This window comes from Equus przewalskii, chromosome 16 (genome assembly GCF_037783145.1).
Source record: "Equus przewalskii isolate Varuska chromosome 16, EquPr2, whole genome shotgun sequence".
NCBI lineage: Eukaryota > Metazoa > Chordata > Mammalia > Perissodactyla > Equidae > Equus > Equus przewalskii.
Genome location: NC_091846.1, coordinates 8643355 through 8665954, shown reverse-complemented (window position 1 = coordinate 8665954; position 22600 = coordinate 8643355). Strand labels below are relative to the sequence as shown.

The 22600-nt window shown below is 39.8% G+C and overlaps 1 protein-coding gene across 13 annotated transcripts in view; it reads right to left on the bottom strand.

Moving 5' to 3' along the window:
- MTUS2 (microtubule associated scaffold protein 2) overlaps positions 1 to 22600 on the bottom strand; it is a 559616-nt gene that overhangs the window by 202624 nt on the left and 334392 nt on the right. The gene's annotated exons all lie outside the window — the stretch shown is intronic.

Here is a 22600-nt window from a genome sequence, read left to right as displayed (position 1 = left end):
TTCTCCACAAATATTAATAAAAAATCTTTAGCCATCTGAACAGGTAAACTTAACTTATTCCAACTGCCAAAGCAAGATTTGGACCTAACTGTTCTTTTATAAAATAGTGAGTTTTGTATTGTACCTATTTTATAGCTAAAATTTAATGGAAGCTATAGGGACTTTGTTCATGTCTATCTGTGTGTTAATGTATGTCTCTCTATATATGTTATAGATGTTTGATATTTTTCTACTTCCAGATGGTATTGCCAACATTAATTTGTAAAGAGCTTTATTTAATTGGCTTAAAATTTAAGTGCTTATGAGTTTAGTATTCCTAAAACTCAGAAATATAGAAACTAACCCAAATGTTTTTCAAGTTCAAATGATCTAGAATTACTCTTTAGGAAATAAAGGCTAGTTTAAGTTTGTTGGCTTAATTAAAATAAGTATGTCTTCAGAGTTATCAGCATTAAAAATAAAGATGTATAACTTTTATTCTACCTGGGTTTATTAGTCAAATTCGTTCATGTTATCTCTGTAGCAAAATTTGTCAGCAAGAAAAATAACTTGGGATGATGGCTGACTTTAATGTCTCATAAAATTTTGTTTAGTAACCTAGAGATAATTGTTGGGAGCAAGTTATTTACATAGATGTAAGCAAGATAAGAGTTTTTAGGTAAACTTTTTAGCAAATTATTTTTTATGGTGTGTGTACTTAAAAATAGCTTCCAAGGGGCAAGCCCAGTGGCGCAGCGGTTAAGTGCACATGTTCTGCTTCGGCGACCCAGGGTTCACTGGTTCTGATCCTAGGTGCGGACATGGCACACTTGGCAAGCCATGCTGTGGTAGGAGTCCCACATATAAAATAGAGGAAGATGGGCACGGATGTTAGCTCAGGGCCAGTCTTCCTCAGCAAAAAGAGGAGGATTGGCAGCAGATGTTAGCTCAGGGCTAATCTTCCTCAAAAAAAAAAAAAAAAGGATTGGAAAAAAAATAGCTCCCAAATCTTTTTGGTAACTTGAAACTTTAGGGTTTTGCTACAATAAATAAAAGAAATTCATTGAATATCCAGATCATTGCCAAATAAGATAAAATGTTAATCCCACAACTAGAAGGACCTGCAACTAAGATATACAACCATGTACAGGGGGGTTGGGAAGATAAAGCAGAAAAAAAAAAAAGATAAAATGTTAAACATTAATTACTGAACATAGGTTTCTCTACTTTTGGCTTCTTATTGCAGACAAACTAGAGATAAATTTGGGCCTGTTAGTAAACATGTCCTGTGCTTTATTAAAAGATTGTACTATGAGAAAGCACATGTTTCTAGAAATTGCTGCCACTCTAAAGAATGCTGGTGTAGCAGACAGTTCACAATTGTTCACCTCTTAGTTTTCACCAGAAATTAAACTTTTTAAGGGATAAGAATTCTCATTACTATATGTAATCAAGAGTACTAGAAATAATAAAGAGAAACAACTCAGTGTGCAAGAAAAGTAGGATGTTTTTTGGTTAGAAAACGTATGAGGTATGGACATGCATTTTTCTTAAAGGAAAAGAAAGTAATTTTGTCCTAAAGAGAGGCTGAAAAAGAGGAAAAACATAGGACAAAATCCAACTGTAAAAAAGGAAGTGGAAAAGGAACTTTTGAAAAGGAATTTTATATATGGTCAGAACTGGCTAAGATAGCAATAAATTTAACCAAGTAAAAGAGTTTTAAAAAAAAGCTGGTGCAAAATTAAAATTTGTGTTTTTTTCTGTTAAAGGGACAAAGTTTTCTTGGACCACTGGCCTGCTCTTGCTAAGAGACTGGTAGAAGTTTCTTTACTTTTTAAATAATCTGCCTAAAAAACAAGGATTTTGTGTTTTCTCAAAATAATTTCCTATGTTCAAAAAACCTGAATCTTCTCTGTTAAAAGAGCTAAGGGTTTTTTTTTTGTTTTTTTACAACTATTTAACTTTCTGTATTTGTCTCTAACATTTTCTATTGTCACTTTGGTTAAATGGATAACTAAGCATTGTTTCACAGTGACCTATAATCCTATTTGACCAAGTGTTTTAAAATCTTTTGATATTTATTATAAACTTCCCAAAAGACAAATCCTAAATAAAGTCTTTTTGACCTGAAAGTAACTTTGGGGTTTTCCAGAGGGCCCCTGGAACATCTCAAGAAATTTGTTCTCCCCCCTTATAAACAGAGTAAATTAATTAGGCTTATTTGGTATGTTAAATCACATGCAAGGATTGTTAAATAAGAAGTGATGCTGAACCTTCTTAGATTATATTTATGTAGATTCTTCTTAGATTATATGTATGTGGATATATATTAATATATGTGTTCCAGAAATTATATAAAATTTATAAAATTCTGATCAGTCATAATTCTAGTTATCTTAAAATGTTATATGTCATGGAAATAATTTCCTTGTCAACTGCATTGTAATGAACGCTAATCAGATCTTTAACAATGCCATTCTTAAGTCTTCTGTCATTTACTAGAGTTATTGTTTTACTCTGATGCTTTGATTTAAAAAAAAGTTCCTACAAAAGTGCTTCCTCTTCAAAGAGCTTTGACAAGTACTCTAAAATACAGGTTTCTGATAACTTTAAGATCATAACACCAAACTGGGTAAGAATTTCTAAAACTCTAATGGAGAACTGACTACTGTAATGTTTTGTCTTCCAGATTTAAAGGACTCCTTTTTCTTCTCTCCTCTAAGCTGTCTAAGGCTTTCAGCAATTTGGTATAGTGTATTTTTGCAGAAAGGGCTGAAGCATTTGTCTTTTTCTCCCTGCCTGATCCCTCTGGGATTCTGAAACTCTTATTAAGTATTGTTATTTTTCATGACAATACAAGCACTTGCATAAGTTCAATAAGAATCTGTTCTCCTTGTAACAGGATGCCCAATGCACCTGGCTCCTGCTTCTTTTGATCCCGAGCTGATAAAAGGAGATACACTTCAAAACCGTAAAGCCCTTATTGCTTCCAGTGAAAATAACTCTGCTTAGTAGAGCAATCTTTTCACAGCATGCTCTCGGGAGGTAAAGACCTCCAACATCATTCCTTGCAAGCTGGAGATTTCATCCATTGGAAAAGATATCTTCAGAAAGATTCTCTTTAACCTTGCTGGAAAGCCTCCTATCAGATCCTGTTAACCAACCCTTGTACTGCCAAACTCCAAGGAGTAAATTCTTGGATTCATTTGTTGCATCTAAAGAAAGCACCACAGCCCAACTGGACCTGCACACCAAGTGGTGACCTAAAAGTAAAGATTTCCAGGAATTGAAGCAGACAACAGCTGGAGGAGACGGCTTTCCCAAGATGACTGGACCAGGCCTGTATACCTTTTTTCCCTTGCTTATTCTCAAACTGCTATTTTGATAAACTCTGTACCACCGCTTCGCAACTGGAATTCCCAACAAGTACCTTTTGTTTCTGATTTATTGCTTGATATTATGCTAATAATCCTGCAGTCCCCTTCTAGGATTGGGCCCCTGTCACTGCCCTGCTACCCAGGCCTGGAAGAAATAGGAACTAACACTGACCTCAGGGCTAATGCCTGTCAAATACTTTTATTAAGCACCTACATGGATGAACTCATTTAATCTGTGCAATCTTCTGCTCATTTTGCAAAAGCAGAAACTAAGGCTGAGTAATTGGAACATTACAAAGGCAGTAAAGGCAGTAAAGAGTAAGCATTCAAATTCAAGTCGGTCTGACTACAAAGTCCAAGTTCTTTCGTCAATTTAACATAGCTTTCCCGAAAACTGAAGGCTGCTGCTGAACCCCAGCTGTCCGGGCCTGGGCCCACTAGTGCTGGATTCACCTTCTATAGCTCACTCTCCCGCAGCTGGAGTTCCCATCACCTTTTAGCCCTCCCCTCAGGCTCTGGCTGACAGCAAATAGACAGCTCTGCCTCACAGACAGGCGTTACGAGTCCATAAACCATAGACCTGTGCTCTCTTGTCTTGTTCAAATCCCAAAAGGTAAATCCCAGGACTTTAAAGGTTTGGTTTTTAGAGAGGTCTTTAATCTGATACTCTTCTTATACTGTTACTTAGTCTTTGATTTTATATTCTACACAAATGTAAATCTACCACAGAACAATATCACTAAATGAGCCCAAAGAAATTTAGAACCACTATTGAATATGGGTGAGTTCCTTTGCCTTTGTGTATAAATAGTCAGAATTTCAATTCTAGGATGACAGTTTGACAGATGGACCAGAGGGGGCTGCGAGCAATCCTCGTAGAAACTCGTCTGACAGAGGAGGAACTCCTCACTTAATCATGTCTGAAATGGAAAAGCCCCAGGATTAATCTTGAAAACAAAGGCCAAGGCTGACCCCCCTTCCTTGATCCACCCCCACCTGGACCCTCCCATCTCTACTTGGCTCAGAACACTGGAGATGCAACTCCCTTAGACAGTTCTGCTTACATCTGCCTCCAGGTATGTAGGGTGCAATTACAGCGGCTGCATTCAGAAAATATTCACCTGGGAACTACCTAATGCTGATGCAAGTGTGCACAGGGGGCAAAAATCATTTTGCTTGTAAGCTAGGGGAACTAGCATGAACTTGGCATCTTTCAGAAAAAAAATCACGGGGCACATTTAATTCAAGTGAGCAGTTTTGTGAAACATATTTTTAAGTGATGGCCTGGATATTATAACTTTAAAACTATGGAACAGGTGAAGGAGAGAGAACGCAAGGAAGCAAGTGGTCCGTGATTATACAGCTCAGCTGGCGGTTATGTAACTCTGGATCAACAGCACAAAAAATTGAAAACACGCAGAATGAGGTGAGGTGGAGGTAATCTGAGCTGACAGTGTTTTCATATTTCTGTGCAGTGCTACTCTATTTTCTTGTCACAAGGAAGGAATCACTGGTGCAAACACAGAATGCTAAATGGATTGGAGGTTTGGGAGACAGAAGAGGGACTTACTTTTAAACTGAGGTTTAAAGGATTTTCCAATCCTTCCTTGAGTGACCTGATGGCATGTTTCTCAGAATGGAAAGCCCTCTGCCTAGGCAAACGAAGCACGAGGAGGCTAAACTTTCAACACGTCCAGCTTCCCCAAACCAGGAGCCAATGTTGATGTTGGTTCCAATCCTCCAAATAAGAAACCCCCATGCCGTCAGGCTCACTGCTGCTCTGTACCATGGTACATCAAGTAAACTTCACTGCCAAATACTGCTGCCTGTTCCTGCATAAAATATTTTTCTTTTCTTTTCTTTTTGAGGAAGATTAGCCCTGAGCTAACATCTGCTACCCATCCTCCTCTTTTCGCTGAGGAAGACTGGCCCTGAGCTAACATCATACCCATCTTCCTCTACTTGATATGTGGGACACCTACCACGGCATGGCTTGCCAAACGGTGCCATGTCCACACCCGGGATCCGAACTGGTGAACCCCAGGCTGCCAAAGCAGAACGTGTGCTCTTAACCACTGAGCCACTGGGCCGGCCTCTAAATATTTCTTAAATCCGTTCTTCCATTCCATCCCACAGCTTGGTCCAGGACCAAGCTATTCTATCTCTGTCTTCATGTTTGCTTGTTTGTTCATTCATTCATTCACTTACTCACTCATTCATTCCTTTCATTCAATAGACCCTTCTCTGTACTTGGGGAAGACCACGGCATATGAGCCCCAGGGGAGCTAAACATTTAGCAAGGAAAAAATTAAACATATAATAACACTTAAAATTATTCACAGTCAGACATAATCACATCCCGATCCTCCACCCTCATCACTGCCCAACTTCCTTCCCTCTCTATTTCTTTTCCAGAGCCCAGTGCATCTTCTAACATACTATAGCATTTCTGGGTTTCTTATGTTTATTTATTTCTTTATTTGGTCTCATCCTGTTAGAATGTAAGTCTATAGGGATTTTGTCTATTTTGTTCACTGATGCATCCCAAGCACCTAGAACTGTGCCTGGCTCATAGAAGATATCTGTTAAATATCTCTTGAATGGATGAATGATTGTGATAAAGCCTATGGAGGAAAAGTACAAGAAACGTTGAGAAAGAATAACTATATGTTCTAACCTAATCTGGGGAGTGGGGAGGTCTGGAAAGACTCTTCGAAAAAGTCACATTTAAACTGAAACCTGAAGGATGATGTTAGCTAGGTGAAAGGGGTGGAAAGTGTTTGTGGAAATGAAGCAGCTCACACAAAGGCCCTGAGGTGGGCAGGAATGATGAACTAGGTGGAGATCTGAAGGATGGCGAAGTCAGGAAACGGCGGCACAGGGGAGGGGGTAATGCTGAGGGAATGTGAATCTGGTAAGGGGGCAGGGCCTGGATCACACAGGTCTGTAGGTTATGGTAACGTTATCTAGCTTTTAACCTAAGAGCTATGGGAAGCCACTAAAGGGTTCTAGCAGGGGAGTGACATGACCTGATGTGCATTTTTCAAAGATGACTCTGGCTGCAATGTGGAAAGGGCAAGAGTAGTTATAGACAGAGGGATACATTTTTGTGGTAGGCCAGGCATGGGATGACAGTGATGGTGGGAGGGATAGACAGGAGGACAGATTCAGGAAATACACAGTAGGTAAAATTGACAGGAATTGGTGGTTGATTAGATGTGGTGGAGGAGGAAGTTCTCGTAGATGACTCCCAGGTGTTTGCCTTAAACAACATGGAGGATGGTGGCACCACTTACTTTGATAGTACATCCTAGAGCAGGCACAGATTGCAAGGAAACGGGGAAGGTCAGGAATTCAGCTTCCAGCAAACTGAGTTTCAGAGGCATGGTGTCACCCAGACAGAGATTCTGAGAGAAACATTGGATGTCTGCTTGGATATTCTGCTCTCCAGGAAACCTCCCCTGATTGTCCCACTGAAGCACCCCCTCCCACTGTCTGTAACCTCCACTACCATCCCAGCCCCTGAGGGCAAGGACCACATCTGCTTTGCTCACTGCCATATCCCCAGCATCTAGAATAGTGCCTGGCACATAGAGAGGACTCAATAAAACTTGTCGAATAAATAAAGGAGCTCAGGAGAAACACAGGCTGGAGGTAGAAAACTGAGTGGGCAGTGAATAGAGATAGTATGTGAAGCCATTGGGTAGATGGGCTTGTTGGAGAGAGAAGAGAAGAGGACCCAGGATGAAACCCTCAGAAGAAATGGAAAAAAACCCTCCCAAATGTAAAATGAGGTATTAATGACAGGAAAGTCCCAAAGAGGCACATTTAGTATAAATATCCAGTTCTCTCCACGTTACCCTTCTGGCAGAATGTTCTCCCTGCTTTAGGTCACCAACAAATTTTCTTGTAACACCTAAAATCTTACTCCCATTTCAAACCAATGTGTCTTCTTCAACCATTCACCTTTTCTGCACATTCAGGCTCTGCAGCACCCCTCACTCACTGTGGCTGGGACACACACAGTCCCACTCCTAGAAAAGGCTAATTATCAGGATTAGTCCCAAAGGTTAGTGCTTATCTATTATTATTATTATCATCTGGTTTCCTTATGTGTTAACTAGACCCAGCTTAAGAACTCAGTCAGAAAATACATGTCCATGGGAACAAGTATTTCATGCTCGAAATAGAGCCATGACTTGGAAGTACCACTTCATCAATTCAGAATCCACCAAAGGGGACTGCTACACCTGTGAAATTAGTGTGGACAAGAGGCAAGACCCTAGAGCCTAGAGGGCAAGTCAGTTTTATTTCCATGCTAAGCTTTGAGTGCCAAGTTCAGAAGGATTCCAAATGCTTTGTTCTAATTTCTCATTAAAAGCTCAAAACAGTATGGCAGTTCCTAAAAAAATTAAACATAAAATTACTGTATGAGCCAGTAATTCCACTTTGGTGTCTATACCCAAAAGAATTAAAAGCAATGACTTGAACAGATATTTGTATACCCATGTTGCAGCATTATTCACAAGGCCAAAATGTAGAAACACACCAAATGTCCATGGACAAATAAATGGATTAAAAAAATGGATGAACAATGGACTATTATTTAGGCTTAAAAAGGAATGAAATCTTTTATTGAGTTAATGATAGGTTACAAGCTTGTGAAATTTCAGTTGTACCTTATTGTCTGTTAGTCGTGTTGTAGGTGCACCCCTTCACCCTTTCTGCCCACCCTCCACCCCACCTTTCCCCTGGTAGCCACTAATCTGTTCTCTTTGTCCACATGTTTAAATTCCTCATATGAGTGGAGTCATACAGAGATTGTCCTCCTCTATCTGGCTTATTTCACTTAACATAATTCCCTAGAATAAAAATAAAAATAAAAATAAATAAATAAAAAACTGTAAAAAAAAAAAAAAAGGAATGAAATCTGATACATGCTACAAATGGATGAACCTTGAAGATATCATGCTAAGTGAAATAAGCCAGATACAAAAGAATAACTGTTGTGTGATTCCTCTTATATGAGGTACCTAGAGTAGGCAAGTTCAGAGACAGCAGGGTGGTGGGTGCCAGAGGCTGGGGGAGAGGCAATGGGGACTGTTTCATGGGTACAGAGCTTCAGTTTCGGAAGATGAAAAACTTCTGGGGATGGATGGTGGTGATGGTTGTACAACATGTGACTGTAGTTAATGCTACTGACCTATACACCTGAAAATGGCTAAAGAGGTAGGTTTATGTAGATTTCACCACAATAAAAAACAAACAAGCAAGCAAATAAACCAAAAACCTCATAACACCCCCGAAGGCAGGCATTATTATTATTACTCCAATTTCACAGGTGAGAAAGCTGAGGCTGAGTGATTTCAAAAGACCTGCCTAGTAAGTGCAGAGCTTGAATCTTAATTTTATGCTAAATGATGTTGTTCATACTACTTTGGGGAGAAGATTTTTGTGTTTCCTCTACAATTTTCCCCACAGCCTCACTCACAACTTTAAATTATAAATCACCATCTAGTCACTTTATTCCTTTGCTGAACTTTAAACTGTCGATGAAAAGAGGGAGAATTTCATGAAGTTCAAGAGAATCGGTGTCTGAATGTCTGCTGAAAATACACCCTGGTGACATAGTGGCATTATCCATGCTCCTCTGGTGTGTAAAGCTTGGTCACTATGGACAGTTTGCTCAGATCTGTGGAAATCTCACATCTTCTGAGCCCTGAAGATGTTTTTTTCATAGGTAGGTGTTAAACTGGAATTTATGGGCAACAAAAAAATTAGAAATTCTTAGTACTTAACTAAGAAATTTTCCATCATATATTAAACTTGTAAGTAGTTTACCCAAAGAAAAGGCCAGAGATGACAAAACTGACCAATATATTTTCAAATTGAGAAGGCATATTTAAACTAAAATTGTTGAAAGCCTAAGATCAAAATTATCCCCTCCCCTCTGTGAAAACAAGGGAGAGGGGAGAAAAGTGAGAACCTTTATGTTACTGTGATACCAAGGTCTTCGTTCTCTCCTTCTGTGTTCAGTGCTTCACTGGGAAGTGGAACTCACGTGAGACGCTCAGAGATTATCTAGGATGGAAAATTCGGCCATGCAAGAAAGATGAAACGGTTGTGTTATTCCCAGAGATGGATTAAGACAATGGGGTGACTCTTCATTTTTCAAGTAAACGAGAAGCATATTGTTCTGAACGGCTGTAATCAATAGCACAGTTCTGAGGCCATTAAGAAGGCATGCTGATACTGAAGCTCATTAATTTTCCTGTTCAAAATCATACAATCAAACTCTTTGGGATTTTGGTGACAATAAAATGTTCTCTGGTCAGAGCAGAACCTTAAGAGGCAAAGTCACCACAACACAATTCAAACATTTCAACCTAAACACCTTTTTTCCTCCTTTTTCACTGTTTGGAGTACTATTTTGCCATCTGTTTTCCCCTATCCACTTCTATAAAAATCTCTTAATATTGCCTTTGCTTGAATTTCACTGCTTAAAATCCCAAGGGCCCCTTAGCTACACTTAATCAAAAACATGTTCCTAATGAAATGAGTGTAGGGAGGGAAGAAAGCCGCAGCAGGTGCTGTTTGGGGAAGGCTGGTTATGTCTGTGGCTCTCTCTACATCTCCATCAAGAACCTTCACTAGTGAATATAAGAGATTCTCACTCACTGATTGGGAGCATGGCCTGGAAAAGGACATCCTGGATTAGCCGGCTCAGTGCCTTGTCTCTGAGCTCCATGTCTTGTACAGCATGATGTCCAGGCTAGAGGACTCTCAGGCCTCTCTCTGGTTCTGGAGACTCTTTTGGGCAGCTCTGGGTGATCTGAGCAATCTAGGGCTAAGGAAGCTTCACCTCAGGGTACTTTTACGTCAGTGTTCATTCTCAGGCTCTTGCCCCGCCACTACTTCCCTCCCTCCAAATCCTCCCCTGCATGTTGTCCTTTGTAAACTAGAGGCTGGGTCAATCCTTCTAAAACCTCAGTCGTTCCCGTACCACTTCTGCTATTTATGCCACATCTGCTTGCCACTCTGCTATTATTTACTGAATATTTTAAAAGAAAGGCACTGTTAAAAAACTTAAATACATCTTTTATAATGGATTTTACATCACAACATATACACACCAGTATCATTTTCCAAAAATACAAGGTAACTATTAATTGAAATGCTAACAAGACCATATTAAAACCTAGCTTTATGGCTGAGACCCATTCTCTCTCTGCTGAAAAGAAAGATTAGCAAGAGGGGTCTTTAAAGAATGGCAGCAGAAATGAAGACTTTCCCCCTGATTAGTGGTAAGGTTGGAGGGGCAACTGAGGTGGGAATCAACTTCTCACCTGCGACCTAACACAGTTGCTGTTTACTCAGCGCCAAGCTGTGAGAAACACTTCCCTTCCACATCAGCCTCTGCTTGGAACACGCTTTGGACTTCCTTGCAGAGCCAAAACTGACCTTTTCAAGGAGTCCTTATTCCCTGCAGCCTTCTCCGGCCTAAATGCTTATTTTCCATGGCCCAAACACTAGAGAGTTAAGTTCGAAGAAAGTTTTGCCATCTCTGCTCTCCTCATTCCAACCCAAACCACTAACTAGCTACCACCTTACTGTGAAATTCTCCCGTCACTTGAGGCTCATGACTGAGGATCTACCTCTCCTCGTCCCAGTAATCCTGTCCCACTCCCAGGATTGTTCCCGCTTACTCATCACAAACACTGGCATCTGACTCATCTTTTAACATCTCAAATTAAGCCCTTAATAGGATGCTTGCAATATCCAAATGAATGATATACCCAATACTCTAGCCTAATAGTTCCTTTACATGGTCAATTCAACTGACTTTTACTTTTAATCTACCTCATTCAAGCTTAGCCACAGTCAAGCACCGCACCTTGGAGCTGGTCCATAGTAGACACCACAAATTCCAATTTCATACTGCAAGCGTAGGTTTCCATCCTTCGAGTTTTCACATGCCCCTAACCTCACCAGCATTTCACTTGGATCTCAGGGGCCCAGTCAGTCTCCATATCCTTCATTTTCTCCTAATCAGCCTCTTTCTGCTTTCGCTTCCCCACTTACCCTAGAATCCATGGTTGTGTTGGGGATGGGAACTGGCCACCCCAAAACGTGTCTCTTTGGCATGAGGATTATTTGGGGCTGGTTACTTTTAAAAACTGCAGACATTGGAGAAGCTCTGAAAGGTAGAATTTAACCTTTTGTTAGAGACATTTACACTGTAAGAGAAATCTCCATCTGTAAAGGCATCTCCCTCTCTGTACCAGGAAGAAGGGGGTATGACCTTATCTCTAGAAACTCTTCTCAATGTGGAAGGCAAGCACTTAAATCTGTATAATAACCTTACTCTTGTTTACTGTGCTTTTCTGGTAATGTCCCATAACTGACTCCCCTCACCCCAACATCGTCCTTTGTCTTTAGCTAAAGATGGTATTTAAGATGAGGACCTCCACAATTTTGGTGAGTTGCTCAGTTTTCCTGAGTCTCTCCCATGTATACATGTTATAAAGCTTTGTTTGATTTTCTCCTGTTATTCTGTCTCATGTCAATTTAATTCATAGCTTGGCCCAAAGGACTTAGAGTGGGTAGAGGAAATGTCTCCTCTTCTATAGTTGAAAATCAGAACTATTCCATCAGCAGGGTCTTCCACATCCACTACTCCATCCTTACTGAGCCCCTCTTTGGCAAAACCCCAGCCCTGGATCATGAATACAATTCTCTCTCTGCTCTTAGACTATTGGAGGCAATGGCTCTTCCGTGTTTGTATTTGCATATGCATTAGCATTGTGTATTTCCAACTATAGATAGGCCATCAGCACCAGCTGACCACTGGTCATCGGCCCATCCCACTCCCTTCGGCATACATTCCAAAGTCCTACCTCTTTTCTCAAGCTGTCTAGCCTCACCAACCATCAACTTACTATCAAGCCTCACCCTTCAATGGAGAAAGCCTAGGTAAATAGGCACATACTAGTTCACTTCCTACTTCTACATCTGTAAACTTATCTTTAAATATATCCATCCTTGCCTCTGGTCTCAGAGATTCAGACACACTTTCTCTTGGTCAAAGCCAACCCCTCCACATTGTTATTAATCTCATCTGCTACCATCTCCACTGGAATATTATTCCATCAATCATTCCAGGGCTTTTCAACCATGGCTGTGAATTAGCGTCACCTAGGGAGCTATAAAAATTTTATGGATGTCTGAGCCCCACTACCTGATGAAGTGAATAAGAATTTCTGTTTTTCTTAAGCAGCATCCCCTGACCCTTCCCTCAGCCCAGATGGACCTAATACGCAGCCAGGGTTGAGAACCACTGAATTATTCCCTCATGCTTATATCTTCAACACTCTTCCTTTCCTGGCTCCTTGCCTCATGCTTATAAATCTTCTTAAGCCTGTGATATTGAAAAGAAAATCTTCCCTTGATGGCTCTGAGCCTTCAAGGCTTTAGTTCTTGAATTTCTTGAAAGAGCAGCCCCCACCTGTGATCCCTACTAATCATAGTCCATTAATTTCTAAAGCCACTACAAACTGGCTTCTAACCTCTCCAAGGCTCTGAAAGCTCTTGGTGTGGGGTCACCATCCTCCCGCTCTCCCTTACACACTGGTGTCCCCAAGATCAGCCTCAGCTTTCCTCACTCTACACACTCTCCCTGATCACCTCATCCCCTCTCATGATTTCTCCTTCTCTTACATGCTGATGATACTCACTATCTCTAGCCTTGATGTCATGCCCCAGCTTTAAATGAGCACATACAAACACCTGCTGAGCATCTCTCCTTGAGTGTCCTATGGCATCTTAAATTCAAACTGTCTCAAACTCTCTTGATAACTTTTCTGTTGCTGCCTCCTAAGAATTGTTCTTTCTGCATTTCCTATCTCAGTTACAGGCACTATCAGCTACCCAGTCTCTTAAGCAAGAGCAAGTTACTTGGGCAAGTTACTTAACCTCTCGGGTCAGATTCATCTATAAAAGGGGGATAATAATGATACTATCCTCCTCATATGTTGTGGTAAGGCTTTAATGAGACAATACATGTAATGTACTCAGAACCATCCCCAGCAATAGTAGGTCCTCAAAAAGTGTTAGCTGTTATTATTAGACTGTAAGTTCTTCAAAGGCAAGGATGACATCTTATTCATTTTTGCATCTTCGGGGCTAGCACAAAGGTGCTCAATAAATGTTGATGTGAACAGAAAATGAAACCAGCATGCCTTCCTAAAGGTTCTCTACACTGGAAACCACCCAAAGATGAGTTGGCCTACAGCCAAGGTAATGATATCATCCAAACAGATAATTCAGAGACAGAAAGGGGGCACTAAAATAATTAAATTATTTTAATTATTTTAAATACATTTTATTTATTATTTTAATACAGTTCTTTTGAAATATTTACTGCCAAATAATTGGTTTTAAATGATAACATAGTTCTATCAACTGGATAGATAAAATGTGATATATCTATAAATTTGAATACTACTCAGCAAAAAAAGGAATGAACTACCCAAAAACATTATCCTTAGTGAAAGAAGCCAGACATAAGAGATGATACAGTATATGGTTTCATTTATATGAAGGTTCCAGAAAAGGAAAATTTATAGAGACAGAAAGTAGATTCCTGGCTGGAGGTATAAATGAGCATGAGGGATCTTATTGGGGTGAAGAAAATGTCCTAAGACTGAATATGGTAATGGTTGAACCACTCAGTAAATTTACTAAAAATCACTGAATTGTACATTTGAAGTAGGTAAATTTTATGATATGTAAAATATACTCTAATAAAGCTGTTAAAAATTACACAAATATAAAAAATTTTTCACATTTATAAAAAATAAATTATACTCCAGTTTTCTTAAAAATTACTTTCAAAAATAAAATTATTTCTTAATTATCAACATGACATATATCTGGGATGACTACTAAAGTGAAGCGGACACTGGGGTGAGCAGTCATGAAATGGGGCTGTTCCAGGAGAGGCAGCATGGCCAGTAACGCTAACTACAGCACAACTCAGACCAAAAACCCGCCTGCCAACTCAGAAATGGGCTAGTCTCTGGGGTTAAGGGGACAGAGCACCAGAGGATAAGTTAATTCACCTACTGTGCTAGCCCAACACCCACAAGCCTAATGATTTTATTCACTTAAAAATTAAGCATCTATGATATACTAAGTACCATCCCAGATGCTAGGGATAGGAAGACGAATAAGAAAGGGCCCTTGCCTGAGAGAGGCTTAATGACTTACAGGAAGAAAGAAACTTAAAACAAAGGCAATGAAATGGAGGAAGTACTTTTTTAGAAATCTGTACTGGGTAGGTGGGGTTTTGAAGAGAGACTGAAATATTGATCCTACCTATTAGGAGGGAGGCAGATCAGAAAAGGCTTCCAAGAGGATGTGACCTCAGAAGGGCGAGAAGGTCAGCCGGCATATGCCAGGCACTGGGCATGTAAATCCCTGTCCTCGTGAGTTAAAAGGCAGTATACAAGTACACAAGAAATTAACACATCTTTACAAATGAGGTAACTGCTAAGAAAGGAAAACATTAGGGTGTTGGGGGAGTCCTATACTGCGCTAGGCATTTGGTTGTCATTTAAAGTCACTATAGAAATATGTCAATATTATAGACCAAAAAAGAGAAACTGACAGAGGGAAGCTCAAAGTCATGCAGAAGGGGGCAAGCCTCAGAGCTGGGAACAAACACCAGGTGTTCAAACCCAGGTTTGGGGTGCTTTCAACTATGTTAAAGGATCTTCTTCTTTTCCTAATTTCAGATTTGGGCAACCTGAATTTGATTTATGTTCAATTTAAAATCTACTTTAACTTTTTCCTCTCTCCTTTGTATAAATAATATAAAAACAAATATGTAAGGTCTTTAAAGAAGCTGGTTAAGACAGAGAAAGGAGGGAGAAGGCATCTTCTGTCATTTAAAAGAATTATAGTTTTTCTTTTCTGTAAAGTTAGTTTTATATATAAAGTTTTCATAAAACTGTCATACCTACTGACTCAATAAAAAAGAAAGCAAATCAAAGGTAAAAGGATAGACTTGAGATAAAATCAAATGCAGTTCATGGAAAATACTCTTCATAAAATAAAATCCTAAGAAAGGTAAAAATTGCATTTGTTTGCGGAGAATGTTCATCCCACAGTCAGAACCTCACCCCTTGGGAATTTTAATCACACGAGATCACTCAGAAGCAAATCATCTACTGATTATAATACTGAAATTTTTATAGAGCATTGAGAATCCAATTAAAGAAAAATTAATATTTTATTTATTTTTACCTTACACTGACAAAAGCTTATTTTTTTTGCATCACAATTGTGATTCATGCAGTGCATAGGCAAGTGAAAAACAGCAAAAGTAGGAGCAAGTGCACTAGACTTTGTAAACAAAGATCAGATATTCAACATCACACTAAGAGTCTTTCCATCACCATTACCAGAGCATTAAATTTGCAGATGGCTTCTTCAGAGTCACATCGGGTAGTTGGGATCATATATGCTGGAATTCTTACAGCTGAGAGAGATCTCTAATTAGGCCCGAGCTGTCAGCATGCTCTACTCTGGGGGGACTGAGTTTATAAACACCTCCATAGTTAGTAATAAAGCTGGTGACCATATTTAGACAGTGCTAGGAATAATACAGCATATCCTGATGAAACACTGGCCATATTAACTCCAATTCTCATGGCATCTTTGGTGTCTGTTTACTGATTGTGTGAGGGAAACAAAATTGCTTCCCTTTCCAGAAGGACTTGTAATCCAAACCTGAACAGGTTTATCCTGCATTAACTTTAGACCTAGGTGGTCTACATGGGGGCTTCAGGAATCCAGAAACCATGTGCAAAATGAATGAGGATTTTTCTGAGGACAGAGTCCACGGGCATTGTCTTCAGATTTTCAAAGGAGTCTGTGAGCTCCCTCAAATTTGAGAATCTCTTGGACTGTACCCACATCTATCTACTCTGGTGAGTTCTACCCCCAGGAATCCAAGAAGTGGCTTGACTCCTAAGTTACCCCAAGTACCACAGAAGGAAATGCATACTCCGTCCATTCTATGCTCTGTCTGTCTGTCCCTCCCACTAGACCATGAATCACTGGCAATCAAGACCATTTCTCATCAAACACCCAACACAGTAACTGCTCTGCAATAGATTCTAACAATTGCTAAATTTAATTGAAGTGAATTAATAGAAGAATGAGATATGTTATGTATAGGCCATATAACTATATCAAAACTAAGGCCCCAAATGGAACCATTAACCAGGAGATGAGTGGTAGTCATCAATCCAGAATTGCAGGCAACGGTGTGGACAGGACTGGCACACATGGATCCTTTCCTGCCTCCACCCCTTTGTTTCTCACATACAAAAGCTCTGGCTAAAATAATTTTAATTATATAGTTGAGCTGAAACCCAGAAAGGGAAATCTTCAGCCATAAAAAGTCAGGAAGGAATCAAAGTCATAGAAGCAAGTAGGAGTTGAAGCCAAACGACTCACTGAACATACTCTCAATGTCTGGGGTCCTGATAGCATTGAGGGTACCAAGTCCAGACTATAGCGCACAGGGAGCTGGAGAATGAGCTACTTCCCAAAACAGCACATGCAAGGACCAGAGAATTCCACCTTTGGCCTGGAGAAGCAGCAAAGAAGTTTGTCATCTGCCTGGGTTCTGGGTGGCAGGGTCACCCAAAGAAACGGAAGCTTACTTGGCCTCAGATAGGGTGGACATTGGGGTACAGGAAACCCGGAGGGAGAAATGATCATAAAAACTGACCCAGAACTAGTGAAAGCTCCTGGGGCCGTTTTAGAGACACAGAATCATCTGTCAGCATACTAGTATGACCCAGAGCACACAGGACTATCCTAGAAAGCTACTGCACAGAACATGAGCTCACAGTCAATAAATTCCAAAATGTTAAAAACGTTTAAAATCACCTCCAGTGATTGCAGTTCCATATAACTAAATATAAATACAGTCATGTGCCGCATAACAAAGTTTTAATCAATGACAGACCGGATATACGACGGTGGTCCCAAGGTTAGTACCATATAGTCTAGGTGTGTAGTAGGCTATACCATCTAGGTTTGTGTGAGTGCACTCTATGATGTTCGCACAATGATGAGATCACTAATAACGCACTTCTCAGAATGCACTGCTGTTGTTAAGCGATGCATGACTGTATCTAAAATAGAAGCAAACTGATCCATTGGAAATCGTAAAAATGGTTTTCTGAACAACTCTGGGATCAAACAAGGTACCAAAACCACAACTGCAGAAAACGACAAACATTAAAACATACAAATGAAAACAGTTGGCCTCAGGAATAAGTTTGTTTCTTTGTGTGTTCATCTTTCTACCTTTCTCCTGCTCTTCCCAACAGAGAATAAGAATTGGCAATTGGTTACACTCTAGGACTCTGACTGGGACACATCTGCTAGTGGCCAATATTAAACATAGACCCATGGGTCTGACTGTTCTGCACCTCCCTTTTAGAAAGCTGGAGTGATAATTCAGCACCTGTTCCTACATGGGAAAAGACAGGAACGTCGAGTTTTCTCTCTCTCTTCTCTCTTCCTCCATTGCAGACTCTGCTGAGGCTTAGACCAGCCTGACACTGTGACATTTTGAGCTAATGTGCTTCTTCCTGCTCAACAATACCTTTCTCTGTTTCCACCCCTCATAGTGCTGGTGGTCATGTACTATACTTTCCTAATATTGTATTGGATTTGGGTTTGCATTTTGAAAGGAGTAAAACAGAACAGGCCACACTGTTACCGTTTATCAGAAGCTCCTTAAAGTCTATTCTGGCTAGGAAAATTAGTGTTCTACACTGTTCATCTGGCTTTCTAGTTCTTTATACTGGGCTTGAGTCCTCAGGGACCTTGTAGGAAAAGGTGATTAACTGAGGTCAGGATTCCATGTCTTTGTAATTCCAGACAATAATATGATCAAATAGCACCAATCTCACCCTAATTATTTAATAAAACCTACAGAATATACTCAAAGATATATTCAGAACAAAACATGAAAACAGCCCAACACAAGGTTGACATAAGGGAAGCCATACTGTAGAAAAGAGACCACGTTGTGACTTTGAATGAACTCTGACTAACTAACCCAGCTGGATTTGCACCCTCCAGGAGATCCACCTGCTCTGTAGATTTTATGACCCCTGCTAGTGCATATACCTCCCAGCTGCAATAAGATGATAGCTTTGTTCTTCTGAGTTCCTTAGGAATGTGAGGACCTCCCAAACAGAGTCTATGCTGATAGCCATTATCAATGAAAACTGAAAGATCTGGCGTGGCAACTCCCAGTCTGTAACACCAGAGGGTCAACATTCCTAACCCCCTACCCTATAACCCACTGGCCTATATAACTGCTTCAAGAGTCTGTGCCTGCCTTAGGATGGTTCTTTTGGACATTAGTCGGCCATCTTCCCTCTTGCTAGCAAGCTGTAATAAAATGCCCTTTCTCTGCACCATCTTGCCTCTTGACGATTGGCTTTTGTCTGGCAGCGAGCAGATCATGCCCTTTGTGTGGTAACAAATATACCTCCTGTGCTGAGAGAATAAAATAAATGAAGTAAACGACCAGCAGAAGAGCTTATCAAAAGTGCAAAGAAATGCCCATGGAAACCTGAGTTAAAGAAAAAAAGAATAAATTAGGAAAAAGAAAAAATAGTAGATTAATAAGTTAGATTTTTTTGAGGAAACAACCTCAATATACCACACAAACCTTTAGCTATTCAAGAAAAAAATGCAAATATACAATATTGAATATAAGACAAGAAGACAAAGATACAGATAAAACTTAAAGATCTATGCCAATGGTTTATGAAATCTAAGTGAAGTGCATAATTTTTTAGGAAAACATATAGAAATTAAATGGAATGCCTAAATAGGTAAAAAAGAAAGGAATCATTAAGAGAGCTACCAATTACTGATTTCTAATAAGCTCCCGGTCAAAATGGTTTCATGAGTGAATCAGAAAGAATTAATATGCCAATTAATTAGTTCCAGAGTACAGAAAAAAAAAATAACTCAAGCTCTTCAACAAAACAAGGAGAAAAAGCACAAAAGTCTGTTGATTCTTGGTTTAAACTAACACTTGACAAAATTCAACATTTATTCCTGATTGCAAAAAAAAAAAAAACAACCACTGAATAAAAACAGAATAGGAATAATTTCTTAAAATGATAAAAACATGCATTTCCCACCATCAACTGAACCATTAAGATTAACAAACACTGCAAGTGTCCCCAACAAAGCCCAAAATGAGATAAAAGTATTCATTAACACCATTATTATTTAATAGTATTTAAAAACTTCAGCTGAAACAAGAGAGTAAAAGCAAAATGTTAAATATTAGAAATGACAAATAATTATCATTATTTGTATTTCATTACTAACATACCTTGTAAGTAAAAAAAAATCAACTGAAAGTATTATAATCAATAAGCATTCAATTAAGTGACCAGTTAAAAATATAAACAATAGCATTTTTAGTTTAATAAAGAACATAAAAGATCCCATTCAAACTATTTACAAATAAAACACTTAAACACAAATTTAACTGAAAACGTGTGCGTATCATAACAAAAAGAAGTACTAACTCCTATTTTGTGGGAAGTGACCTTGAAAAAATGATTTCGAAAGGCCATCTTGAAGAATAAACTTGTGAGAATAGTTGGGGCTGTGAGAAACAGAAGAGAAAGAGCTAAAGCGGGGAGTCTCACCCCTAGAGATAAATGTTACATAAACACCAGTGCTAAATGCTATGGAATTACACAGTGTGAAACAGACAGATCCATAAAGTGGAGGGTCCAGAAGGAAATCCCAGCAGGTGATAAAGGTGGCATTACAAATCAATGAAGGAAAACAAAGGAGCTATTTCTTAAGTGTTTGTACAATTGGCTAGTTGTTTGGCTACAAATCAAGCTTGACCTCATTCTCAGGCTTTCCACCAAAATAATTCCAGGTGAACCAAAGACTTATATTTTAAAGACTAGAGGAAAATATGGCTAAGCAAAAACCAAGACCAAAATCAAAATAAACAACTGAATACACCAGGAATAGGGAAAATATCTGTTGGAAATATTAAAAAAAAAAAAACCAGAATTAGGGGCCAGCCCGATGACGCAGCAGCTAAGTTCACATGTTCCACTTCGGCAGCCTGGGGTTCGCCAGTTCGGATCCTGGGTGTGGACATGGCACCTCTTGGCAAGCCATGCTGTGGTAGGCATCCCACATATAAAGTAGAGGAAGATGGGCATGGATGCTAGATCAGGGCCAGTCTTCCTCAACAAAAAGAGGAGGATTGGCAGCAGATGTTAGCTCAGGGCTAATCTTCCTCAGGAAAAAAAAACCCCAGAATTAATGATGAAGGTATATACATTTTACTATAAAAGGTAAAGAACTTAGCAAAAATCCTATGGGAAATAAAGTTAAAAATATAAACAACATACATGTGGGAAAAACATTTACAAAATAAAAGATATGCAAAGGTTTACTAACCCTAAGATAAACTTCTTACAAATTAATAGCAAAAAGATAAACATCCAAATAGAGAAATAGGTGAAATATACATAGGTAATTAATAAAAGAAGAAATACAAGCGACCAATAAACATGAAAAGATAGACGGTTAGTCAAAGAAAAATGCAGGTAAAACTATGAGATATCACTTTCTGCTTATGCAACTGGCAAAGATATAAAAGTCTGACAGTAGCACTGGTGACGGTGTGTGGAAACAGGCAACTCATCCATGCTGGTGGGAGGATAGTGACCTTATCACATGGAGAATTGGCCAAATATATCAATTGGCATTTTGTATAACCTTTGATCCACGTTGAGGAATCAAGCTGCAGAAGGCAACTGGTCACATACACAAAGTTGCAGTATTGCTAATAACGGTGCAAAAAAAAAAAAGACCACCCTCCTACACACATACAAAATCAAAAAGACAAAAATTAAGCAAAGACTTCAATTTCCAGTCCAGAATGTAAAGAACTTGGAAGTCATCAGTCCTACCCACACAACAAGAAAAAGGCTGAACAAACTTAAAATCAGCAACTGTTCTTAACTCCATCAGAAAACTGAGGTCACAGGGCGAATCACTGTCTCCAAAACTGGAGAGACAGGCAGGCAGATACAGAGAATCACAACCGCCTGGAGCACAAGCAGAAGCCTCCATAGGAACCAGTACTGAGCAGGAAAACCTACACCGTAATTGACGAATTGCTGGAGGCGCAGCGGGAATGAGTTTGAGAGCTAAAATCTCCATGGGGGCTCCCACACTTACGTGACGTTTACCTCCAGGAACCCTACCAGGTTTTTACAATGAAGGTCAGAGAAAAATCCCACTGTGCTTCTGGCCGAGGGAAGGGAAAATTAGGCACCTGAAACAAGTCCAGAGCATTCTGCTCCTCTTAATAAGGCCTGCCCTCTGGAGAAACTATTTTACCGGAGATTAATCAACTGCTGCTAGAAATATGAACATTAAAGGTGCTTCTGGTAGGTGTCAGATGGCAACGAGGAACATGTTATCGGAAACTGGAGGAAAAGTGATCCTTGTTATAAAGTGGCAGAGAACTTGGCTCAATTGTGTTCTGCAGTCTTGCGGAAAGTAGAACGTCTAACTGGTGAATCTGGATATTTAGCTGAGGCGATTTCTAAGCAAAGAGTTGAAGGTGAGGCCTGTTTTCTCTTTGCTGCTTATAATACCATCCAAGAGGAGAGAGGTAAATTGAAGAAAGAAGTGTTAAGCAAAAAGGAATCAGAACTTAAAGATTTGAAAAATTCTCAGCAAAAAATGAGAAAGCGTGGGCAGGAGAGAACACCATGGGGATGGCTGGACAACCAGTGGCTAAAGACACTAGGCATGCAGCTTGTAGATCCAACCAGCCATCTCAGCGGAAATGCTGCCTGCTTTGACTGAAGGGGACAGGAGAGCGATGAAATAAAGGAAGGCTGCTGGATTTCTGGGATTCTGTAGGCAGGAAATGTGCAGATAGAGCTATTCAGCCATGAACAAGGGTTATCCTTCAAGAAAAGGAAAGAATGACCCCATAGTCAGTTCAAGGGCTGGCTCCTCCCTGGTTCCAGAGGGTAGGGCCAACTCTTTGGTTTCAGAGAGCGGGGCTGCCACTCAGGGCTGACAGGGCAGGGCTACCACCCCCAGGTAGGCATGGAGGGTGAGGCTGTTACCCCAGTGGG